The sequence below is a fragment of the Pipistrellus hanaki genome (genome assembly GCF_964339955.1).
Source record: "Pipistrellus hanaki genome assembly, chromosome: 4".
In the NCBI taxonomy this organism is placed as follows: domain Eukaryota; kingdom Metazoa; phylum Chordata; class Mammalia; order Chiroptera; family Vespertilionidae; genus Pipistrellus; species Pipistrellus hanaki.
In genome coordinates, this window is record NC_140506.1 from 21,036,283 (window position 1) to 21,060,860 (window position 24,578).

The following is a 24,578-nucleotide window of genomic DNA, read 5'->3' on the forward strand; positions in this document are numbered from 1 at the left end:
AGGCAACACCAGTTCTTTTTTTAATAGACCGCCTCTCTGACTCAGCCAATCCAAGCAGGCTTTTTATGCATGTAAATTATACATGTTCTGTACCCGAAGCTACACTGTGTTCTAGTAAAAAGCCTGCTCAGATTGGCCAGAGTCAGAGAGGCGGTCTATTAAAAAAAGAACTGGTGTTGCCTCGGAAGTGGGGGGTAGTCTTATACAGCGAATATATGCCTAAATCTATGTTTTAACTGTAAAATTAGGGGGTCGTCTTATACGCCGGAAAATACGGTAGGTTTAAGTTCAGGAAGCAATGATTTCCTTTTTCTTTATCACATGAGCTTTTTGGTTTAGGTCAGATTATCTAGTTTTGGGAAAGAGCAGAAGGCTGGCATGGTAGGGTTTTACTTTCCTTTGGCTGAAGTAATATTCTCTGTTTATATATTGAAAGTAAGCCTCAACGGGTAAATTACATATATGCCCAAGGGCACAGTGTCTTGAAGTTCAGTTGGCACAATGCAGCAACCCTTGTTTGGTTTTGTTGTTCTGTTGTTTTTGAGGTGAGTAACTATACTGCAGCCTTTTCTATCGGAAACTGAATTAGAAACCTAATTTCTATGTATGATGTTGGCTTAATTAGAACACTGTCCATAACAGTTTGACATTTAGAGTCCACAGAAATAGCTTTTAAAGAACAACTAAACAATTTCTCCAAGGCAAATGTGGAGTCTGGAATAAACTTTAAATTGCATATAATTTATCTGACCTAACAATTCTAATTGTCACAAGGAATTTCATCATGATGTTGGCTCTCCATCCACCTATGCTATCTTATGTCTCAAATGGGCACAAAGCTAAACAAGGAGCAACAAATTAAAAGTATCACCCTCTTTACCTCTGTATTTCTTCCTAATTAAGAAGTGTGTTAATTGAAATCAGCGTGACACAGACCCCATGCAGAAATCTCCCGAGTATTGTAATTGGTGTGTGGAGCTGCCGTCCCGGGGTCATTTGCTGGGGTGATTCCCACGTGGGTTGGGAGTAACTGAAAATCTTCACCTAAAAAGCAACTTCAAGCTTATAAAATAGGACTGCCAGTGGAAAAGCAAATATATCCACATCTAAATTAGATTTTCTTTAAACATTTACGGAGAAAGTATTTGAGATCAGATGCCTTTACTAACCAGTTCACCTCAGTGGTTCTTTCCCCATGCAATTTCCCTTAACTCAGTTTGATCACATCTAGACTTTTTTTAATGGCTTTACATCACCTACAGAAAAAAAGCAGAATATTTTAAGACTTTAGCACAGGGCTCCACCTTCCTTACTCCTCCCCTTACAACCAAGTATATCTCAAGCAACCAAACTCTGTTCTCCATACCCACACACCTGGGCCTTCCCCACAAAATAGGGATATTTATATTGTTGCATTCACTGGACAACTTTTCTGCTTTCTTCTTTTCTCTGGAATAGCAAATGCTTACCAAATCCAACTGAACTTTTCTTACAAGACCCAGCCCAAATACCATGTCCTCCAATTATTTATTTAATGTTCCCCTTGGCTGAAAATCTAAATTTCAAATTTAATATACACTTGTCTTGGTTTAATAATATCAAATCTCTGATACTTCAAATGAATTCTTTTGTCTTATTTAATTTAATGCAGTGAATATCTGTTTATTCCAAGCAAGGCAAAATGTTAGGACTTAAAGATATGAAGATGTATGATGCAATACTTGTCCCCAGTGATTCCATAAACATAACAAATTTAAACAAATGAATATAGAACTATAACATGCAGATTTAAATAGGGTATATAAACAAAATTATGAGGGTTTTAAAGAATGAAGAAGAAAGATGCTGAATTCAACTGTTTGAGCTGCTAACACAAAATACCAGAGTACAGGTGGCTTATAAACAATAAACATTCATTTCCCATAGTTCTGGAGGCTTGGGAATCCAAGATGATGGCACAGGGACTGGCGAGATTCGGTGTCTGGTGAGAATCCATTGCCTGGTTCATAGGTAGCCACCTTTTCCCTGAGTCATCACATAGTGGAAGGGGAAAGCTTGGTATCTAAGGTCTCTCTAATAAGAGCACTAATCTTATTAATGAGGGCTCTATCTTCATGACCTAAGCACCTCCCAAAGGCTCCACCACCTCATACCATCACATTGGGCATTAGTTTCAACATATAAATTTGGGGGGGGGGGGCGCGAGGGGTGAGACACAAACATCCAGGGCATTGTGGATAACTTCCCTGAGAATTTGTAGAATTGAAAACAGAATTTGGAAATGGGAAAATGGGTCCAGACAGTAGTAGGGGTAGAGAATTCCATGCAGAAAAGAACAAAGGCAAAGACACTGAGGCAAAAGATTTTCCACAATTATTCCAGTTTGCCAGAAATATAAGATGTAACTGGCTTGTAATCATAATAATAATACCTAATATCTTTTGAGCAGTGCCCATATGCTGGCTTTGTTGTAAGAAATGTACATGTCTTAAATGCATTTATTTTTTATAAGAGCTTATGAGTTCAGGACTCTTTTTTATTAAATGTATTGGGGTGGCACTAGTTAATACATTTCCTTTTAATAGATGGGAAATTGAGCCAAATTGGATAGATACAAGAATTACAATACAGCCGAAACCAGTTTGGTTCAGTGGATAGAGCGTCAGCCTGTGGACTGAAAGGTCCCAGGTTTGATTCCAGTCAAGGGCATGTACCTTGGTTGTGAGCACATCCCCAGTAGGGGGTGTGCAAGAGGCAGTTGATCAATGACTCTCTCTCTCATCGATGTTTCTAACTCTCTATGGCTCTCTCTTCCTCTCTGAAAAAAATCAATAAAATATATATATATTTTTAAAAAAGAATTACAATATATAAGTTGAAACCAGGTTACAAATGGTGGAGGAGATAATGCCTGACTCTATTTGTAGAAAATTGGAATGCATTAGGTAAAGGACAATATAGATCATGAAGAATACAGTTGAGGGGGACACCATGGAAAAGTCATGTGAAGTGTGTGTACATGTGTGATGAGGTGAGGGAAAACTGCAAGAAGCTTACTTTTGTTGGAGAGTGCCATGTGAATGGGTTGTACAGTGAAACAAACAGATCATGAAAAGTTTACATGCCAGATTGAAGGCCTTTCTTCTGTAAGGACTCTTGTGAACTTTGGAACACTGGAATTTTGGACAGATTTCCATTTTAGAAAGGTCACCTTCCAGATCTATGGAGGGTGGCTTTGAAGAGCATTAGTGTGAAGGCAAGGAGACCAGATAGCAGACCATTGGCCTTAAAGTCCCAGCAAAAGATGTTGAGATGCAGATCTGAAACAGTCATTGCAGATAAGGAGAGGAATGAAAATGGGGCAGAATGTGCTACCAAAAGTGACTGCTACAACTCTCATCCCACAGCCTGAAGTCCCTGTGCAACTCGGAGATTCTTTCCATCAAGAGGTGGGTCAATATTTCCTCCCCTTGTAATTACAGAGAAGTGACACTGTGGACCTCTGACGGTAGGTCATAAAATGTGATGCAGTTTCCATCTGACCCACTGAGGATACTTGTTTTCAGAGCCCGTCTGACATCCTGTGAGGAAACCCAAACCCTCACCAAATGGAGAAGCACAGGGAACAGTCACCTGTAAGTGCTAGCTGACAGTCCAGCTGAGGACCCAGCTAATCAAACACCATCAACTGCCAGACAAGTGAGTAAAGATGCCTGATGATATTCCAAACTCCATCTTTAAGCCTTTCTAGCTGAGGTCTAGACAATATGATGCAAAGATTATCTCTCCCACTGTTGTTATTTTAGCCTGCTGGGTTTGGGCATAATTTGTTACTGAAACAGGAGATAATCAATAAATATTTGAAAATATAGTTAAAAGGATTTGGTGAATTCTAAAAACTATAGCTTGATTGGCTGAAGGATATCTGGTTAGCAGAGGACTGGAGTCAGGGAAGCAAGAGATTTAAAATTGATATGGTCAAGTATTTATCAAGTTGAACTCTTAATAAAATGGCCCAAGAAGAAATTTAAGTAATCTGGTTTCTCTTTAAAAATATAAGAACTTAGCCCAGCTGGCAGGGCTCAGTAGTTGAGCAAGGACCTATGAACTAGGAGGTCACAGTTTGATTCCCACTCAGGGCACATGCCCAAGTTGCTATCATGATCCCCAGTGTGGGGCATGCAGGAGACAGCCAATCAATGATTGATGTTTCTATATAATCATTGATGTTTCTATATATCTCTTCCTCTCTGAAATAAAAATATATTTTTAAAATAATAAATTATATTTTAATATATACATACACACATATAGGTGTGTGTATACACACACACACACACACACATATATATTTACACACATATTTAATATGTAAAATAGAATTTATTAATCTCAGCAAGTATCTGGCATGTTCCAAAGCAGCATTCAGGAAATTATCATTTCAGGCAGGTAACACAATTTCTTCCCTAGAAAACCTCAAATATTTGAAAATATTTGGAATTTAATTTGGCCAATTTGAAAGAATAACTTGCTTTATTTTCCTCATTTTTCATGAATCCTACACATTATGTATTTATATGTCATGTTTTGAAATAATCTGTCCAAATTTGCTGTAGTCAGACTTTTATAATATGCTATAATATATGATGCAGTAGGATGATGTCTGGATACCTGGCAGTTTTTGAAAATTTATTCCTTTGGATGGAAATCTTAAACAAACGAGGCCAACTGCTAAAGAAAAAAACACTTTTTAAAATAAGGGACATCAGAAATCTATACATATTATCAATATGTTTAGGGGTTTGGGATGGGAAGGAGGATTCAGTTCTGCTAGATGATTTATCTTCTTTCATCAAAATGTAACATCGTTTCTTCCTTAAGGAAATTTTAAGAAAGTAAAGAGTATTTTTTCCCGGTTGCCAACCTACCTTCATGTGATACCCAGCACAGACAAGATCTGACTGAATTCTTGGAATTCTCCCTGCACAATTAATCTAATTGAAACCACATGTAAAAAGAAACATGGAGGCAGCTTAACCTAAAGATCCATGACATCATTCTCTGTTTGATTCTTACATGTCCTCTCATGTCCCCAAGTCTGGCTTACATGATTGACTGTTAAAGCTGCACTTAGTAATCAATGATTGCCAGTAATTCTGTGTAACAAAATGGACACATACTTAGCAAACACAGGTGATATTAATATTGTTCACTTTAATAAGCCTCCTGAGAATGTGATAATTGGACAATAGTAAGGAATTACAAATATCCTAATACGTATATAAAACCCTGAGTCATAAAATCTCTGATTAGAGAGGGTGCAAGCTGGGTTGAGGGAATCCTCCCTCCATGCATGGATTTCATGCACTGGGCCTCTAGTCCTATATAATAAAAGCCTAATATGCTAAGTGTCCAGTCAACTGGTTGGCTGTTCAACCATTCAAAGCATAATATGCTCAGGTTGCTCAACTGCTTGCTATGATATTCACTGACCACCTGAAGGCAGACACTCCAATTGGTAGGTTAGCTTGCTTCTGGGGTCCAATGATCAGAACTGAGCGAGATGGGACAGACATGCCCTAAAGTCCTCCTGTGATCCCTCCCTGGCTGGCCAACCACCCATGTGAGGAACATGCTTCAAGGGGTCCCTCGGCCTGGCCTATGCCGGCTTGCAATCCAAGATCCCTCAGGAAATGTCAGAGAGACAGTTTCAGCCCGATCCCACAGGCCAGGAGGAGGGAACCCTCTAGTCTTAAGTAACAAGGAAAAACAAAATGTCTCTGTCTCTGATATCTCAGAGCATTATCATCACAGTCTCTGGGTCTCACTCTCCCAAATGTCCCCCTTCTCTAAAACTATCTTTAAACAAATTCACTGGCATGATTTGGAGATTAAGTTGATGAGATGTTTTTCTGAGTTAACTCATAAAAATGGTTAAAACTGGTAGAGTTATATAGTAAGAGTAAGGTCATTATATACCATATTCAAAATTTGTTTTAATCATGTATATATTTATGTAGGAAGGCCAGTATACACATACTGTGTGTATAAGAAGCTATCCTCTATTTTTTTTAAATATAAATTTTAAAAGTATGGCCGGGACTGGTTTGGCTCAGTGGATAGAGCGTCGGACTGCTGACTGAAAGGTCCTGGGTTCGATTCCGGTCAAAGGCATGTACCTTGGTTGCGGGCACATCCCCAGTGGGGGGGGTGCAAGAGGCAGCTGATCGATGATTCTCTCTCATCGATGTTTCTAACTCTCTGTCCCTCTCTCTTCCTCTCTGTGAAAAATCAATAAAATATATATATTTTTTAAAAAAAGTATGGGTTACTATAGTTTCTATCTGCATGCTTACTTAAAACCTCTAACAGCGCACTTTATAAAAGTAATTGATGACCAATATTATATAATGTAACAGGAAACACTACTTTCTGCTACTCTAAATGGATAATTTAGAGCATACATATGGATTTGGATTGTTTCCAATAAATGTTGCATCATGCAGGAAGAAAAATGGGCTTGCATTAAGCATATTTTGGTCATTGTAATGCAACCTCCCAGCTCCCCTGGGTGTTCAACTCCTGAGGGATCATCTCCCAAACCCATGATGATCTCACAAACTCCAATGCACTGGTTTTACATAATTAAGTTTTAAGGTAAATTTAATGAAACACTCAAGAATCTAAAAAAAATAGATGTTATTACTGCAAACAGGGTAGCAAACAATGAACATCTACAAGTTATATCTTTCTTCTTATAGCCAGACTGAAAGCGTTCTTAAAGAAAATACGTATACACTTCATTCCACAGAAAGTGGCCTCTCTCATAAATAAAAGAAAACAGGAAAGAAAGGAAGGAAGAAAGAACTGGGAAGAAAAAAATAAAATGTATTAGCTTCCGAACAGTTAAAACCACAATTTACATTGGGAATCACAGCTTATTGTGGAGGTCTTACACATAGATTTAATCTAATATTCCTTCTTTCCTTTTGTTAGAGAAAACGTTTGGAACTATAGTTTAAATTCTTATAAATGGTTCAAGTGGCTTAACTACACTGTCCAAAATATATTATATAAAAACTTGTTTTGGATAATTCCATGCAAAAGGCCTGAGTTAAGGACTGCATTCTTATTACATTCATTCATTCAAAACTATGCTTAGCAAAGGTTACAAAAACTGATCATGACTCTCTGCATTATAATACAACTAGAGGCCCAGTGCATGGGATTTATGCACTGATGGGAGGCGTGGCCAGTGGGGATTGGCCTGCTGCGGGAGTTCTGCTCATCTGAAAGGCTACTCCTGGTGCTGCATCTTCCCCAGGCCTAGGGACAATAGCACTGAGAGGCAGCAGCCACGAACCCATCTCCAGCCTCTGGACTCAGCTCTGGGAGCTGCACAACTTGCAGGCCTCCAGAGAAGGCAGCAGGAAACAGGAGGAGGAGCCTGGGGCAAGGAGGTGACAATTGCAACCAGATAGTGTTATTTGAGGGAACACAAATGAGAAGAATTCCATGTTTGCCCTGAAGAGAATTATTTGATGAGCTTAAACACAGTTCCATGGTCAGTGGCGGCCTTTCAGTGTTTTCCTTGCCCATGTCATCAGCCAAAGATTAACTAGGATAAAGAGATATTGGCAACTCTATCCAAAGTTTTCAAAATGAATATGTAAAAAGCAAATGAAATACTTAACAGTGTGACCTGGATTTAGTAGCTTGCTCACAAAGGACAGAAAATGGAAAATGAATAGTGTATTAGTTTCCTAGGACTGTAATAACAAAACACCAAAAAACAAATGGTTTAAAAGAACAGAGATTTGGTCTCTCACAATTCTGGAGTCTGGAACTCTGAAACTGAGGTGTTGGTGAAGCTATGCTCTCTCTGAAATTTGCAGGGAAGAATCCTTCCTTGCCTCTTCCTAGCCTCTGAGGCAGCTGTCAATCAACCCTTGGCAGATGCTCCACTCTAATTTCTGCCTCTGTTGTCACAGGACATTCTCCTTGGGTGTCTCTGTGTCTTTACTTATATTTCACATGATGTTTTCATCTCGTCAAATTGAATTAGGGCCCATCCTAATGACCCCAACTTAACTTGATTAAATCTATTTTCAAATAAATTACCATTTATAGGTATTGGGGACTAGGGGAAAATATATATATATATTTAGAAGACATAGTTCAACCTGTAACTAACTTTTCAGTGAGGAAACTTGGCAAACATAATGTTAACCAAGCCATTAATCATTAATGTTGATATCACTAGTGGTAGGTCATGCTGATGTTGACAGGACTCAGACACCAGGCCTCAAAATATGGTACTTTAGCATGCATGCTGGTTATTTTAAGCTGAATTAGGCTGAAGGAATTTGAGAAATGACAGGTACAGGAAGGATTCCTTGATCTACCCCTGAGACAGGTCATAAAACCCTGGTGTGAGAGGTGTACTCTCTATATTCAGAGCATAACGAGCATCTTTATCTCTGAAGATGGAGGGACACCAAGAGGAATCTAAATGAACAGTCCTCGCTAAATTCCCCTAATTTACCAAATTGAGCTCATACACTGTTTGTCCTTTCACATTTATCCACAACTTTCAATTCTTCATCAGCCCTAGCATAAAAACACTGGGGTTTAACCTTCCTTTATATTTTCATTTCCTTATGAAGGCTCTCCAGTCATGTAAATGTATATTCAATAAATTTGAATGCTTTTCTCTTGCTAATCTTAATCTAGATTTTGTTACAGAGACCCCACCAAGAACGTAAGATAACATCATGACCCCCTGATTAAATGTAAGAAGAAAGGGCACATCAGCCCTAGCTGGTTAGGCTCAGTGGATAGAGCATCGGCCTGTGAACTGAAAGGTCCCAGGTTCGATTCTGGTCAAGGGCACTTGCCCAAGTTGTAGGCTCGATCCCCAGTAGGGGACTTGCAGGAGGCAGCCGATTTATGATTCTCTCTCATCATTGATGTTTCTATCTCTCTCTCCCTCATCCTTCCTTTTTGAAATCAATTAAATATATATATATATATATATATATATATATATATATATATATATATATACACACACTTTTTTTTTTTTTAAGAAGAAAGAAAAGGCACTTCACATCTCTGGTATTCTTCACAGTAATCATGGAAAATACTTCTTCTAGATCAAAATGAGTAGCATTCTGTAAAATACTTTACCACCACTTCTCTTCCAAGCTGTGCTAAGCAAAGGTTACAAAAATAGATCATAGGCGTGGAAAAACAGAAAAACTTAGAAACCATTGCAGAGCAGAAGCCACTAAGGATACATGAACACTAAGCACTCTGGGAATCTTGGATTAGATCCTGCAACAGAAAAAGTACATCTGTGGGGAAACCAGTGAAATTCAAATAAAGTCTATAGCATAGTTAATAGCAATGGTGTTAGCTTTATTTAGTTTTAATAAAAATGCACCATATGATACCATCATACAGATTGGGATGAGAGGCACGTGAACCCTCTGCACTATGTCCACAGCTGTAATGTCAATTTAAGATTTCCAAATGTTTAAAAATTTTACTTTAAAAAATAAAGTAAATAATAATGATATCTATGTACTTTTCATTAGATGAGAAGCAATCAAGTTATTAAAAAAGATATTTTCTAGTTAGAGTGATAGAGGATATTTAGTCCCTCTTTATACAATGGAGATGCTTCTTTCCATAAGGGAAGCAAACCAGAGATAGCAGTAAGATTATAATGTGCAAATACTTTTAATGGCATATGTATTCAAAGGTAGCATGCACTGATAGTTAAAAACAATGGGTTTAGGAGCCAGAAGTTCATCTCTGGATTATTCATTCCACATGATAGGCCATGCAACTTTTCACGTGGGGTATTTTGCCTTCATGTGTAAGACTGGAATAGGCTGAAACCAGTTTGGCTCAATGGATAGAGTGTGTCAGCCTGCAGACTGAAAGGTCCCAGGTTCGATTCCAGTCAAGGGCATGTACCTTGGTTGCAGGCACATCCCCAGTAGGCGGTGTGCAAGAGGCAGGTGATCGATGATTCTCTCTCATTGATGTTTCTAACTCTCTATCCCTCTCTCTTCCCTCTCTGTAAAAAATCAATAAAATATGTCTAAAAAAAAAAAAAAAAAAAAGACTGGAATAGAATATGGCTGCCTATATGCTAGGAAGATAAAAGAAAATGTATTTCAATGCCAACTATATAATAGATGCTCTCCATTTTTATCATTATTTGTAGAGAGAGAAAGCAAGGGGAAAAAATCATATTATGACACTGAGGCATTGGCAACAATATTCTTAACCTTTCAATTCAATGTTGATGATCCAGGAATGATGACAGAGTTAAGAGGCAAGAATCTAGACGCTTCCTTTCAGAGTGACAATAATTGAGCCACTAATGACCTTTGCAAACAATTACTTATCCATCTAGCTTCCTCCCTGACATTTCCATGTTTTCCCACAGAATATTACGAGAATTATTACACGTAACATTTTGAAATACAGATACACTCTCTAATGTCCAAAAAGAAAATAAAATGGAGATTTTAATTTTGTGCCAACAGTAATAGTTTCCCATGACCAATGTTGGTTTTCATAGTTCCTCATAAACTGTATTTATACATTCTAATACCTTTGTCAGGATGGATGTCAAAAATCAAATAGCAAGTGGGAAAGGAACAGAAGTTACTTTGATTATTTATATCATGAACAATAACTTGAATAGCACTAAAACATAAAAAGGTCAAAGCCACCTCAATTATACAGTTAAATCAATGTATAGATCAGCCTTCACTGAATTTGAAGACAGAATGTAATAGGGAGCCTAGATCACTCGATTTGAGATCATACAGCCATGTTGAAACTACTTGCTCATCTTGCACACCCACTTTTCCTGAGTCCCCTGTATAGACAAGTCTTTGCCCTTTTCCCCTTAAGCACTTAGTTGATACCTCATCATTGTCTAAGTTTCAGCTCAGGGATTTCATTATTAAGGACAGGTTTCCTGAACAACCAGACTTCACTCTGTCCAGATTCCTCTGTCAACTGGGAGCTCCTTGCAGGTGGAGGCTCTAAGCCTCAGGACCCAGGACTGGCACATAGTTAGGCAACAGACTCATCGTGATCAACCTAAACTGAAACTTCGTGAACAGGTAAATACCAAACATTGATACTTTTTAAAAATATATATATTTTATTGATTTTTTACAGAGAGGAAGAGAGAGGGATAGAGAGTTGGAAACATCCATGAGAGAGAATAACCGATCAGCTGCTCTTGCACACACCCCACTGGGGATGTGCCCGCAGCCAAGGTACATGCCCTTGACCGGAATTGAACCTGGGACCTTTCAGTCCCTAGGCCGACGCTCTATCCACTGAGCCAAACCGTTTTTGGCCAAGAATCCACTGATTCTTGATTATTGGAAAATTTTCTTCTACCCTGCCAATATTTCGTTTTATCTTCTTTTATTCCTTTATTATAATCTCATTACTCTCTATTTCTTTTATTCTCCCAAGCATGCATCATAGACAACTTTGACCTAATATGAGAATATGTAAGATATCTTTCCCATGCTAAATATATAAAGAAGATATTCATTTAAGTATGTCTTCTCTCTGCTCATTGCACATTCATTATAACAAAATAAACAACACAATTATTTCTATCTCCCAAGATTGCTCCAACAACATATGGTTAACCTCACTAATATAAATGTATCTTCCAATAGATGTGCAATGAAGTATTTATGGGGAAAATGTACAGGCATGTGTAGCTGGGGAACTATGTAGCTAATAATCCACATGAGCCCAAGCTTTCCACAATTAGCTCTTCCAGACTCTCAAAGGAAATAGAATGGGGTAGAGAAAACAAGAGAGGTCAGCCTTTTAAGAATCCAGTGGGGGTCATGGATGTGCTGGCCTTCCTGGAATGACATATTCTTCATTTGAAAAGAGATAGGAGCACTGAGTAATTTGCAAATGAATGCATCTGCAGATGAATGAATGCATCAAACACAATGGGAGCATTGTATCCAAGATTATACCATATTGCTCTTTGCATCCACTTCCAAAGAATTTGTTTCTCCCCCATCTGCATTAGTTCTGTTCCACTATCAGATACAAAGTCCAGAAAATGCAAGCCACTAAGAATATCTTGTGAAAGGGGCTGTGTTAACAGTTATTATGCTTATGTTACTTCCTTAATATCCTTTATTAAGGAAAAGGAAAAAAACAACATCAGAAGCAGCACTTAAAATTCAGAGTGGAGTGGCTTCTGGCCTCTCCTGAGTAGCTTTCCCACTCCTAATCTCTTTATTCTTTTCTTCTATGCTATGTAATAATGTGTTTGGGGCTAAAGGAAAGCTAAATTCTCATATCCAGGTCTGAGGGGAAAAGATTACTTTTAAGGGAGTGAATAGAAAGCTTCTAATCTTGATTTTTCCAATGGATTTTTATAAGTATGATCTAACAACACCATTTTAATATTGACATATATGAACCTAAATATACTTTATTCTAATAAATCGCTTTTCTCCTCCTATCTTTCTTATTTACAAGCAATTAAATTTCACTGTAATTGGATAAACAAATGTATTTATTTTATTATACAGATCTAATTTGACAATTGTATGTCAAAACTACTCCTATAAGTGAACTAAATAAGACTGAGTTTCAGTCTGTTTTGCACAGTTGGGTCCAGATGAACTATATTAACAAAATGGGAGGAAAGCACCATTCCATGCCATCATGCCTCTCGTTTGCAGAGCTTGTCATGTTTGTTCACTGCAGGACAATGGTTCTTACCTCAGCAATCTCCTGGGCTTCAAATCCTGAACTTATATCCTGGGCCTGAAGGTAAATTTTGTATAACATCTGTGCATTTTTGTAATTAGAGCCAATGCATCTGCAACACATACTTTTTCCCTTTGAAATGTGTCTTCAGAGGAATAAATAATACACTGGAGTTAAACAAAGTACACAAGCATGTGTTGCTGTTGCTTTGATAAAATTCCCACAGGAGTCTGGAAAATGGGTTTGACCAATTTATCACACTATCCAAATGAGTCCAAGAAAAGGCTGAATTTCTAGCAAATCTTTAAACTTTTCAATGGGTTTGATTATTCCTCATTGATGTTCCAAATATTTCCAGTGTCACTCATTTATTCATTTAATCCTTCCTTCCTGGTTGTTAAGAGAATGGTTATGCAGTGTTCTATCCAACACAAAGCTATGGTGATCATACTATCTAAATAGTGTGATCAAAATCATTCACAGAAACATGGTTTATGAAAACACCATCACTATCTATTTATCCAAGAGAAGTTTACATTTCTTGGTTATGGTACAACACAAACTCTTGCAATAAAAAACGTTCATGTGTACGTTCATATGGTACATTTATATGGTACAACATGAACTCTTGCAATGGACAACATATGTACTCTTTCCTGTTGACAAGTATATTTTCAATGATTTAATAAGTTATGTACAATTTATATGTTACAATTTAGGTACAGGACATTTTTCTAAAATTGTCCCAATTTTCTGAAACTTAAATGACTTACACAGAAAATAATAACAAAAATAGAAAATGCAAGTAAATATTTTCTGCATTAATCTCAGTTAAGATCCCCCCCCCCCTAAAATTCAGTTCAAAGTATATCCCATTTCTAAATTTCAACAAATCCTTAAGAATGCACAATTCTAATTAGGTGGAGGGAAAACAATTTAACAAAATTGTGATTTATCTTTGCTCAATTACCAATGTGGCATGACTTACTTTGTCTAAATTAAGCAATTATGACATAATGGCTGAAGAATGCTATAATGGAAGAGCCATCTATTCCTCCTAATTTGTAAATATGGGAACACTTCTAAATGTGCCCAATATACAATGTTCTAAATCTGTCAAGAAAAAAAATTGACAAAATTATGACTTAATTTTAAAATAATGACATATACCTGGCAAGAATCAGAAACTTACAGAAATAAATGTGATTAGACAGTCTGCTAGTTTTACTCAATTAAAAGAAATCATATTTTGAATATTATTATAAGCAACTTTAAAAAATAGTGTATTTTAACTGCATTAATAAAATCCTTTCTTAAGATGAACAAATTTTCACTATTTATTGGAAAAAGGAATCATATAAATTTGCTTAAAAAATCATGGGTCATGTTAAAAATATATAATTTTTAAAGTAATAAACATGAATAATAAGAAAAAGGGAGGAAATCATCAATATAAATATAATATTAATGGTTTTTGTTTTTTTTTACTTTTTCCTTCCATGAATGTAATAAAAATAATGTCAAAGGTTCAATTTGCCTCAACACTTAGACATTATTTTAAAAGTGAGTTAAAGGTTGATGTTTAAGGTAAAATGCATTACCTCTTTCATTAAGACTCAAATATTCTTTTACTAACTGCTGTGAAATGAAATTAAATGTTTAAAAGCAAACCCTTTCTTAGTTCATAAATATCAAAAAGTTAAATTTGCTCAGGATTTTGAAAAATGAAAAACAGTGCCCTTGTATTTCTAACAGATGTTCCTTCCACGGGGATGTGATAATCCAATGGAACCACTGCTGGACTGCACATAGGAGCCATGACAATAGACATGTTCAGTACTGAGAGAATTCGTGTTTCCTCCCTGCATAAAACAACAAGGATGCTGGGACTCGCAAGCACCCAGAATAAGACCCAGGGGCCCATCTCTCCCCATTGGATCTCACCCAAGGGCAAGCCTGGTGTTGGGAGGACCCAAGTATCCACTTGGTTTTCAATTCCTAAATGAAAATTTTATTGTCATTTATGCTCCTTTTATATTAGTTCATGTCATGTAAGGAATTATCCTTTTAATGGTTCTATGTCTTTTAATAAAAGTCCTCACATCTGCCCTAATCAGTTTGGCTCAGTGGATAGAGCGTTGGCCTTTGGACTGAAAGGTCCCAGGTTCGATTCTGGTCAAGAGCATGTACCTTGGCTGCAGGCACATCCCCAGTAGGAGGTGTGCAGGAGGCAGCTGGTCGATGTTTCTCTCTCATCGATGTTTCTAACTCTCTATCCTTCTCCCTTCCTCTCTGTAAAAAATCAATAAAATATATTTCAAAAAATAATAATAAATAAAAGTCATCACATCCTAATTTTGCATGTCCTGCCTTAAATTTTTCCTATCATTCCCATTTTTAATGTCCTTATTGCTTCTTATTTATTATAAAGTTTTCTACTTTAATGTCGTGGTAATACTTCCTGCTGGCTAGTCCTTATTTTAAATGTTATTTCATTTTCACTGTGATTGTATTTAAGTCTGGCAAGCAGAAAGCAGAGGGACACAGGGCTCCACTGATAGGAGCATCTCTGACAGTGCTTCTCAGTCTGTCAATGGGAAGGACCAGGTTTCCCCCGGCCCCAATGAGTGCACATTCCTACTTTTGTAAATGTAAGAAAAATGAATTTCTTGGAAAACAAAATTAAAAATTAAAGGGCATACATGCACAATGCATGCTTAAACGTATTATTAGACTTAATGGATTTTAAATTACTCCTTCAAATTGTTTTGAAAGGGTCTGGACACTCACTCCAAGCCTCTGGACGTGTCATGTCATCATGGTCTGGTGCAGGCCTATGATGACAGCACCCGAGCTTCAGACGCTTTTGTCTCTGGCTGGCCTTTCCTAGGCAGTCTTCCCTGTGCTGCCAACTGGGTCTGATTTCCTGCTGTAAGCTCTCCTCGTTCTCCGTATTTCCCCATCGCACAAAATAATTGATAATATATTATTTGACTAGTCCTTTAACCTGTGTCGGCCTTGCCCAGAGGACACAGGTGGTTGATGGTGTTTACACAGAAGCAAACAGGGGTGGATTTACTTTGAAGCTAATGAAATGTCAGCCAGGCCCTGTGAGCGCTGTTAGTTGTGGGGCTGCGGTGTTCCAGGTGAGAAGGGTACAGGCTGCCGTGGATAAGCATTATTACCCCAGAAACATTTTTGGCAAATTGCCTAAAGGGATCTTAAACAAAGGGACCTGAGACTTGAGTATGATGTGATTTTTTCCCATCATAAATAATTTTATATTTATTAAATTTTATATTTATTATATTTATAAATTTTATATTTATATTTGCTGTTTTCCGCTTTTGTTTTCTTAAAGTGGGTTCCCAAATTGCGCTAAGTTTCAAAGCGCACAAACTCTGGATCTGCCTTGCGCTGAACCTTTTGTCCCCAACAATGAGCACAGCCCCATGCCTGAAGTAGGCAGTCCACAATACCACTGGCTGAATCAGACATGAGTAAATTACCAACTAAGTGGTTTAGAAGTCCTCAGCAAGATTCCTGTGAGAATGTTCACAAGGACCCTAATTAGTCTTCTAGAAACTCTTTCACACTGGCCTACTTTCAATAAAGGTATCACATGTAGAATCTGTCTTTAATTTATATAAGATTCAATAGGATTTTATTTTAATTTTATTTTAAAATATATTTTTATTAATTTCAGAGAGGAAGGGAGGGGAAGAGAAAGACAGAAACATCAATGGTGAGAGAGTCATTGATCAGCTGCCTCCTGCACACCCCTTTCTGGGGATCAAGCTCACAACCCAGCACAGGTCAATGCTCAACCATTGAGCCACACTGGCTAGGCATAAAATTCAGTAGGATTTTAAAGCAGAGTGTTCCAAACTATGTATTGTGACCTCTTAGTAGTCTTTCAAAATCAATTTTGTATGTTATTGAATCAGAGTTTAATTATTACAGTGGAAAAGAATGGAAAAGGAACAAAATGAAACAAAGTAAATGGAATAGAATGAAAAATATCAAAAGCGCATCACAAAAAGTAAGGTTGAGTATTGTTTCAAAAACTTCTGTGTCATTGGTGTATATATGTGCATGCACCAGCTTGCTGCATAAAAATTACTTTTCACTTTGAAGAAAAAAACTATAAATTTAAAGTACAGGACTGCCCTGCAGCCTTCTCTGATTAAAAGAGGTGGTGGTTGTTTACAAGTAAGAATGTACCTAAAAATTTTGTTGTGTTTTTTTTTTTTTTTTTTTTTGGTGGTTACTTGCTTTATGTTGTGTTCTATATTTTGCCACACATACCCCTTAGTTGAATCATCCAGATACATATAAATCAGTAACTTAAGTTTTTAAGATTTCTGAGAAAAGATACTAAGCCTTTTCCACATCCTTAACAATGAACTTTCCATAAGATGCTCTTGAAATGTTCCAAGTTCTCTTGTATTCCATTTCCTTGTCTACTAAAAAAATAAATCAGTTTGCCATTGTGCCAAGTTAGGGTTATTCTCAGTTAATTGTCTCACTGTGATGTCAGCAGCAGCACTGGCCTACACTAACACACATACAATAACAACTCCTGAACCCTTCTCTCCAGCCTTAGGTACTCTCCCGAGTTCCAGACCCTGGAACAACTAACTGCCTGCCAGGCACATCCACTGGCCAAAGGCACCTCTAGAAAGAGAATGATCACTTTTCCCAAATAAAACATATTGTTTCTCCTCTTCTCCCTACACAGATTAATAGTCCCATAAGGCACTGAGTAATATAATATAGTTACATAGGAGCCTTTCTAATATCCTTCATCATCTCTAGTCAATAGCAATGATAGCCTGTTAAAAATTCTTACCATTTTCCAAATCTCTCTACCTCATGATTGTTTCTGTCTTGGTTCCTGTTGGCATCAGTCTTCCAACTGTTCTCTCCCCATGGCTCTCACTCCTCCCCAATCATTTTTTCCATGGACTCCAGATGATCTTTTCAAAATGCAAACTGATCATGTTACACTCTTGTGTAAAATCCTCCCACTGATTGAGGGATTGTTTGTTTCCAGAGGGACCAAGCTCTGCAGTAAGTGTGTGACTTTAAAAGGAACTCACCTGATGCAAGCCAGCTGGTAACCCAATGATAAAATAGAAGGATGCTCAAAAAATTCTTCATCATTACAGTGCAGGTGGTGGAAACACACAAAGCATAGGCTCAGTATAACCTGTCGTCCAGAATAAGATCTCTTATGACCTAAGTTGACCTTCAATAAACCTGCTTAATACAGCCAGGAACCATGGGAGTGAAAATACTGAGAACATCAGATTTTCTAACTGGATATTTCAAATGTCAGCAGTTTAATCTTTTCTCTAAGTTTTATTATGGTCCTTATCAAATCTGACAGGAATAAAGAAATACTAGCAGAGAGGAATGGTGAAACCCATTCTATGCCAATGATTACACGCTTTCTGAACAGTAAGCTTAGGGATGTTTAAATGAAAACTTCATGAGTTTTTATTTCTAATTTTGTTCCTTTGTGGAAAAAAATCCTCTGGTTATTAAATAAAGATTTACTGAATGTCAACTATATACCTCATATATCATTAGGTACTAGAAACTTATAAGTTGAATGTCACAACCTCTTCCATCCCTACCTTCACAAAATCACTTTCAGTCACTGAGATAGTGACATAGGTGCTTCCTGACTGAAGTCCCCCTCACAAGACTAACTAGCAGCTATCCATAGACAAGATAAACTGAATCTCTTTTCTCATACACAATGAATATTCACAAGGTTAGATCATATGTTTGGACACAAAACAAGTCTCAATAATTCAAGATGATGGAAATTATATCAATTCATGACCACAATGGCATAAAATTAGAGATCAATAATGGAAGGAAAGCAGGAAAATTGACAAATATATAGAAATTAAGCCACATATACATGGATCAAAGAAGAAATTAAAAATAGAACTACCATATGATTCAGCAATTCCACTTCTGTTATAGCCAAAGGAACTAAAACCACTATCTCAAAGCATCACTATCTGTATGCTCATGTTCATTGCATCATTATTTACAATAATAACCAAAATATGGAAACAAATTAAATATACATTGATGGATGAATGAACAGAATAATGGTGGATATGTATATACATAAAATGGAATATTATTTTGTTGCAAAAAAAGAAACAAAGGAAATCCAACATTTGTAATATAGATAGACTTTGAGGGCATTATGCTAAATGAAATAAGTCAGATAGAGAGAGATAAATATTGTTAGATCTCACGTACATGAGAAATCTAGAACAAACAAACCCATAGAAGCAGAGAGCAGTTGGTAGTTGCCAGGGGTGGTGAGCATGTGTGTTGAGGGGGGATTGGTGAAGTTGGTCAAAAGATCCAAAGTCCAGCCGAAACCCATTTGGCTCAATGGATAGAGCGTCAGCCTGTGGACTGAAAGGCCCCAGGTTTGATTCCGATCAAGGGCATGTAGCTTGGTTTTGGGCACATCTCCAGTAGCGGGTGTGCAAGAGGTAGCTGATCGATGATTCTCTCTCATCGATGTTTCTAACTTTCTATCCCTCTCTGTAAAAAATCAATAAAAATATATTTTTTAAAAAGATCCAAAGTCCAGTTATAAGTTCTGAGGATGTAATTTGCAACATGGTACCAGAGTTAACAATAATGTGTGCAAATTTTAAAACTGCTAAGGAAATAGTTCTTAAAAGTTCTCAATGCACACACACACACACACACACACACACACACACGCACACATGCACACACATACACACAATTGTAACATGAAATGATTGATGTATAAACTAACCTTGTTGTGGTGATCATTTCTCAGTATTTACATATATCAAATCATCATATTGTATACCTTAAGCTTACACATATCAATTATATCTCAGTCAAGCTAGCAAAAAAAAAAAAGAAAACTCACTTTCAAGTGGTTAAAAACATATCTGCAAATATGTAATTAGCCCAGCAAGACTTCTATAGCATTCGCTATGTGCCACATATTGTCCTAAATGCTTAACATATATTAATTAGCCCATTTAATCCTCACAGCAATCCCGATTGTATTGCTGAGGGAAATAAGGCACAGAGAGGTTATTAGAAGAACTAAAAATCAAACCCATATACTCGGCTCCACCATGCCACACCGCCTGTCAGTAAGTCAAAGAATAGAAATATGCAATACATGGTATTACGGGATGCAGAGAACAAATATCAAATTCAGGTTTATTAAAGAAGGGTTGGAGAATTCATGTTATAATGATAATGGCTAATATCATATACACTAACACATAGGGTATTTATGTACTGTGCTCTAAGTACTTGATATGCATTGAGTTGACCAATTTCAAACTCACAAAAACTCACGAGGTTGGTGCCATTATTATCACAAATTTACTCACCAGGAAAATAAAGGGGTTGGTAACTTATTCAAGGTTCCATAGCTATTAAGTGATTAAAGGTTCTATACGAGTAAATCTTAGTCTTAAAAAAAAGTTAAGGGGCTCTAGCCAAGAAACCAGGTAAGAGACCAGGAATATGGCCAATGAAGGTAACCTGTGCAGGAGCATGGAGGCAGAGGAGCATAGGCCAGGCAGAGAAGGGCGAATGTTCCCCGAGATGAGGCATTGAAGTGCGAGATGTGGAGTGGGAAGGATCGGAAAAGCAGACCGAGCAGGGACCCTTGTGCCATGCGTAGATTCTTAACTCTGGCAATAGAGGGCTTTAAAGGGCTTTTAGGCAATGGACTGACATGACCAACTTTTAATCTTAGACAGGACACTGAGGGTTAGGGGTGAATTTTAAAGGGGCAAAGCTGGAGACCACAGAAGCTGTCCCGAAGACATGTATACTTCTAAAGTGAGAGTGGTGGCAGATAACCAAAATCCAGCAATGAAGTAAAATCAGAAAGACTGCTCTGCTCAGACCATAATCCCATCTCTTTCAATTGCTTGTTTGATTATCCAGACCACCACCCATCTCAGCCATTTTCTCCCCCCTCTGTCCTAGAATATTAGATAGGCTATCTGATTAAAGCTGACCTCCCTACCTTTACTGGGTTCTCTTTGATTCCTAGTTGTTAGGAACCTGGCACAAACTTAGTACTTTTTAGTACTAAAAATGATTATACTTTTTACTAAAAGAATGTAATGTAATTAAAAGTATGGATAGTACAAAAATGGCTGACCTTTCCATGGATTTGGTGATTTCCATTTCTGTTTCTTATTCATGTATTGTAAAAAGAATCAGAGCACGATGTTCTTGCTTTTCCCAGATTTGTGCTAGGTAGTGTGGGTACATGGATAAAAAAAAAAAAAAAAAAAAAAAAAAAAAATCCAGCCTCAGCATGTAAGGAGTTTGCACTAAAGGGAAAGACATCATGTTAACTAATCATTAACACATTATAAAAACAGAGTAAAAATAATACTAAAATACTTTTAATTTTTTAAAAACACGATAAAATGGCAGAGGTTGGCATGACTTTCTTTGGGCTGTAAGTAAACAAAATTCATAGTGGCTTAAGAAGGATTTATTTTTCTGATACAATGAGAAACCCAGGTCAAAAAAAAAAAAAAAAGAAAGGAAGAACCCATGATCCACCTAGTTTTGCTTTCCTAAGCATGTGATTCTCGCCCTCGAGGTCACAAGGTGACTTGTCTGCCTTCAGGCATGCCTTTCATTCTTGGCAAGAAGGGGGAAAAGAAAAGGCACACATCCCCTTTTATCTAGAAAGCACTAGTTTTCCCCAGAAGCTAACCCTCAAGACTTTTTTATTCCACCTCATTGCCTAAAACTGCTCTTAAAAAAAGAGTCTGGAGAAGAGAATACATTTACATGCAGTATATGGTTTGGCCCCATTTAAGTCAAGATTCCATTGGTAAAGAAAAGGGGAAGAATATATACTGAGTAAGTAATTAGGATCCAGCACCATGAGAAAAACATGTCCTTGAGGAAGGATGAAGAGGTAGGAACCTATGAAGGGTATACAGAGGTGCATTTTGAAAAGCATATGAGAGTAGGGTGCCACAGAAGCATCAAATGCAGCCTCAAGTCCCAATAAGATGACATACAGAAATCAGGACAACACTGAGATGTCTCAATCTTACATAATAAAGAGATAATATGCAAATTGACCCTCATGCCCTTGTGAGCCAAAAGGCCACCTCCACGTCACAAGATGGCCGTCCCCACATTGTCCCAAGAAGGCCGGCAAGGGAGAGGAGTTGGAGACCAGGCCTGCAGGGGAGGGCAGTTGGAGGTGATCGGGCTGGCAGGGGAGCAGTTAAGTGTCAATCATGCCAGCAGGGGAACAGTTAGGTGTCAATCAGGCCAGCAGAGGAGCGGTTAGGGGACTATCAGGCTGGCAGATAGAGTGGTTAAAGGCAGTCAGTCAGCCAGGCAGGCAAGTGGTTAGGAGCCAGCAGTCCCAGATTGTGAGAGAGATGTCCAATTTAGTTCATCCGAAAGTGTGGGCACTAAAATAAACAACATTAAAATACCTGATACAAAGGTGTAGAGAGAGGTTAGAGCAGGAGTTTATCCAAAGGAGACTGGCAAAAATAACTTTACGATCTATCCAGAGACAGCCTGATGTGATGCCCTGTGGGCTATTCTACCTAAGTTCCTTTCTGGGCTCCTGTGAGAAAATAAAGCAGACCCTGTTTCCTTTACCATGTCCTGTCTATGAAATAGTCTTACCCTCTGCAATAACAGAGAATGAGAAACCGGTCATCCCTCCTACCATTACACATTCTGTAGCAATATTCTCTCCCTTCTGCCTCTGGATTATTGAGATCATGCTGAAAGCTATAATTAAAAAGCAGTCAATATAAAAGATAGGTTGCATTTTCAGCACACTCTATTTTAACTACCTCTCATAATTTGTATTTTAAACAATTATTTGTATATTTTTAACATATTCTAAAAGAAAAGATAGCTCTAACCAGTTTGGTTCAGTGGATAGAGCACTGGCCTGCAGACTCAAGGGTCCCAGGTTCAATTCTGGTCAAGGACATGTACCTTAGTTGTAGGCATATCCTCAGTGGGGGTTGTGCAGGTGTCTGCTGATGAGTGTTTCTCTCTCATCGATGTTTCTAACTCCCTATCCCTCTCCCTTCCTCTCTGTAAAAAATCAATAAAATATATATTTTAAAATAATAAAAAAAATAATAGAAAAGACATTGAGGCACTTATTCTTATTTCCTGAGAGCATATTGGGAACAAAAATTTGCTTTTGAGTATTTTAATGTCTCTTTTGGCAGAAAATATTCAATCTTTCAAAAATGAGGATATTTGGAGAGATGTTATATTAATTTTCTTGAAGTTATCATGCATAAAGTGTCCTAAATTCCAAGACACAGAATACTTGCCATATTAACAATTGTTAAAAGTCCAATTTGTCACTTTAAATATATTTTGCATCTAGAAATAATAAAGTTTCATGTTAGAAATAAAAATAAAGTTACTTCTTTAGATTTCACTTCAGTACATAGGCTCAAATATCTCTCCCAATTTTGAGTCTATTAAAATTTATCAAATGTATTGATTTATTTAGCCTTGGATGGTAACTAAAATGGAAACTTTTATCAATTAATTGTTTTAAGGAATGTCTATGACATACACAACCTGTTGGGTATAGGCTCTTAACATTTCTGCCCAGAATGTTTTTTTAATATATTTTTTATTAATTTCAGAGAGGGATGGGGAAAGAAAGATAGAAACATCAATGATGAGAGAGAATCATTGATCCACTGCCTTCTGCACACCCCTTAGTGAGGATCAAGCCCACAACCCGGGATGTGCCCTTTACTAGAATTGACCCCGGGACCTTTCAATCTGCAGGCTGATGCTCTATCCACTGCACAAAACCAGCTAGGGCTAAAACTTATAAATATTATCTTTACAACAGTATATTCAACTAAATTTAGTAGTTCTTTGGGTAAAACTAAATCCAGTTATGAAAAAACAGAACTTTTTGTAAAAAACAACAACAACAACATAAGACTAGTAGATTAAAATCTGTGAAAGTGCATTCCAGCTCTATTCCAGCTCAGGGGCTTTTGAGTGTATCTAGACACCTTACTATGTGAGAAACAGAGAAAAGATAACATAACTGATGATGTTCATTCTTGTCGGGCACTAGTTTCTTCAAGTATTTAGTTTATTAAATGGAAGAAGTAGAAGGAACCAAAAGAAAGGCTACATTTCATTATACTGTAGAAAGGAACTTACTACCATTATAAATATCTAACCTTAAATTTAAATAGTAAATTCCTTTTCATTTGAAGGAATCAAACACTTGAAAACCAACCTAACAATTGTTTCCCTATTGGAAACCCATCTCCTTATACAGCCTACCTGGTGCCATTTCACATTTCTGACTCTATGAATGGCATTCCACTGGCCCAGCTCTTTAAAACAGTTTAGAAACATGTACTCATTGGGTAAAAAGATGAAGGTGATGTGAGCCACATCAGTGCAGATGATGTGGTTCAGAGAGAGGGAGGGAAGGAGGGAGGAAGGGAGGGAGAGAAGGAGGGGGGGGGGAAGAGAGGGAGAGGAGAAAGAAAAACCACGTGATAGATAACCTACCAAACCCTTGGTTTAAAAAAAAAGAGATTAGCCTGATAAAAGCCCAAGATTTCAAAACTGTGTAATCACACAAATAGTGAGCTTCTTACAGAGAGGAAATTTGGGACAGGGATTCAGTTTTTTGGAAGAAGCAGGAATCAATCATGCCATTGGATGATGGCATGAAGTCCTATAAA

At 37.4% G+C, this 24,578-nt stretch overlaps 2 long non-coding RNA genes across 2 annotated transcripts in view; one reads left to right on the top strand and one right to left on the bottom strand.

Moving 5' to 3' along the window:
• The window catches only part of LOC311621527, a 1,687,340-nt gene that overhangs the window by 1,613,202 nt on the left and 49,560 nt on the right, over positions 1-24,578 (top strand). The window lies entirely within an intron of this gene.
• Positions 1-24,578, bottom strand: part of LOC311621526 — a 484,022-nt gene that overhangs the window by 409,883 nt on the left and 49,561 nt on the right. The gene's annotated exons all lie outside the window — the stretch shown is intronic.